The sequence below is a fragment of the Triticum dicoccoides genome, chromosome 7A, assembly GCF_002162155.2.
Source record: "Triticum dicoccoides isolate Atlit2015 ecotype Zavitan chromosome 7A, WEW_v2.0, whole genome shotgun sequence".
Taxonomy (NCBI): Eukaryota; Viridiplantae; Streptophyta; class Magnoliopsida; order Poales; family Poaceae; genus Triticum; species Triticum dicoccoides.
In genome coordinates this window covers 201916301-201918616 of record NC_041392.1, presented here as the reverse complement: position 1 = coordinate 201918616, position 2316 = coordinate 201916301, and positions in this window count along the sequence as shown.

The window sequence follows — 2316 nt, the reverse complement described above, 5'->3', positions numbered from 1 at the left end:
AACTGGGAATAAATGGAACGGGGTTCCAATCTGCAGGAATTGGTCGTCTCTGCAGTTGGGATAGGTCTTCGGCCAGTGGACTTGCTGTACTTTTTGCTGGAGTGGGATTTTTCTATGGTACAACTAGTGCTATGGCAAATGAAATCGGTATACCTTTTGCTGGAGTGCAGGTCCTGTGTGGTGGGGCAAGTGGTGTGGCCAGTGAAGTATGGGTACAGTCTGCTGGAGTCGGTCCTATGTTTTGTGTCACTGGTTGTACAGCCAATATAAGTGGGGTGTTGTCTGATTTCTCCGGCACCACCACGTTTTTCAAGGACTTTGCTGGTGCTCCTTCAGGTTCAGCAATCACCCTCTTATTTTTGATGTCTGATGCACAAGAACAACATTTGAGTGGAAAAACATGGTATGCTGACAGATGGAATATGTATTGATAATGGATGGGCATGGCATCTCGACATATATGATGAGTAAACTAAGCAGATGGTGGTGCAATAAAGTAGAAGAAATGCAAGACAACATATGCAAGATACCCGCAATCAATAAAACATTGCCAAATTAGAACAGGCACCTTGATGGGTGAATAGGACAGGCCATCTGCCTTTGACTCCTCGAGGTTAGAATAGTCATTAGGATGATATTCTGAACAAGAATCAACGGGTGGGGAGCGTATGAGTTGTTGGGGAACGTAGTAATTTCAAAAAAGTTCCTACGCACACACAAGATCATGGTGATGCATAGCAACGAGAGGGGAGAGTGTTGTCTATGTACCCTCGTAGACCGAAGCAGAAGCGTTGACGCAATGTAGAGGAAGTAGTCGTACGTCTTCTCGGTCCAACCGATCCAAGTACCGTTACTTCGGCACCTCCGAGTTCTTGGCACACGTTCAACTCGATGACACTCCACGGGCTCCGATCCAGCAAAGCTTCAGGGAGGAGTTCCCTCAGCACGATGGCGTGGTGACGATCTTGATGTTCAACCATCGCAGGGCTTCGCCTAAGCACCGCTACAATATGACCGAGGTGGAATATGGTGGAGGGGGCACCGCACACGGCTAAGGAACGATCACGAAGATCAACTTGTGTGTTCTAGGGTGCCCCCTTCCCCCCGTACATAAAGGAGCCAAGGGGAGGGGGCGGCCGGCCAAGGAGGGCGCACCAAGGGGGAGTCCTACTCCCACCGGGAGTAGGACTCCCTTCTTTCCTAGTTGGAGAAGGAGAAGTGGGAAAGAGGAGGAAGAGGGAAAGGAAAGGGGGGGGGCGCCGCCCCCTTCTCCTTGTCCTATTCGGACTAGGGAGGGGAGGGGCGCGTGGCCACCTCTTGCCTCCTTTTCTCTTCTCGAAGCTCTTGTAGCTTGGTGGAAGTGATTGGAGAATTATGTCAATGACGCTATCATCCAGAAGATTAACTCCTAGTTGAATCAAGTGATTATAATACCCAGACATCTTGAGTATATGCTCACTGACAGAACTATTCTCCTCCATCTTGCAGCTATAGAATATATTGGAGACTTCATATCTCTCAATCCGGGCATTCTGCTGGAATATTAACTTCAACTCCTGGAACATCTCATATGCCCCATGACGTTCAAAATGTCGTTGAAGTCCCGGTTCTAAGCCGTAAAGCATGGCACATTGAACTATCGAGTAGTCATCAGCTTTTCTCTACCAGACGTTCTTAACGTCGTCAGTTGCATCAGCAGCAGGCCTGGCACCCATCGGTGCTTCCAGGACGTAACTCTTTTGTGCAGCAATGAGGATAATCCTCAAGTTACGGACCCAGTTCGTGTAATTGCTACCATCATCTTTCAACTTTGCTTTCTCAAGGAACGCATTAAAATTCAACGGAACAACAGCACGGGCCATCTATCTACAATCAACATAAACAAGCAAGATACTATCAGGGACTAAGTTCATGATAAATTTAAGTTCAATTAATCATATTACTTAAGAACTCCCACTTAGATAGACATCCCTCTAATCATCTAAGTGATCACGTGATCCAAATCAACTAAACCATAACCAATCATCACGTGAAATGGAGTAGTTTTCAATGGTGAACATCGCTATGTTGATCATATCTACTATATGATTCACGCTCGACCTTCGGTCTCAGTGTTCCGAGGCCATATCTGCATATGCTAGGCTCGTCAAGTTTAACCTGAGTATTCTGCGTGTGCAAAACTGGCTTGCACCCGTTGTAGATGGACGTAGAGCTTATCACACCCGATCATCACGTGGTGTCTGGGCACGACGAACTTTGGCAACGGCGCATACTCAGGGAGAACACTTTTTATCTTGAAATTTAGTGAGAGATCAT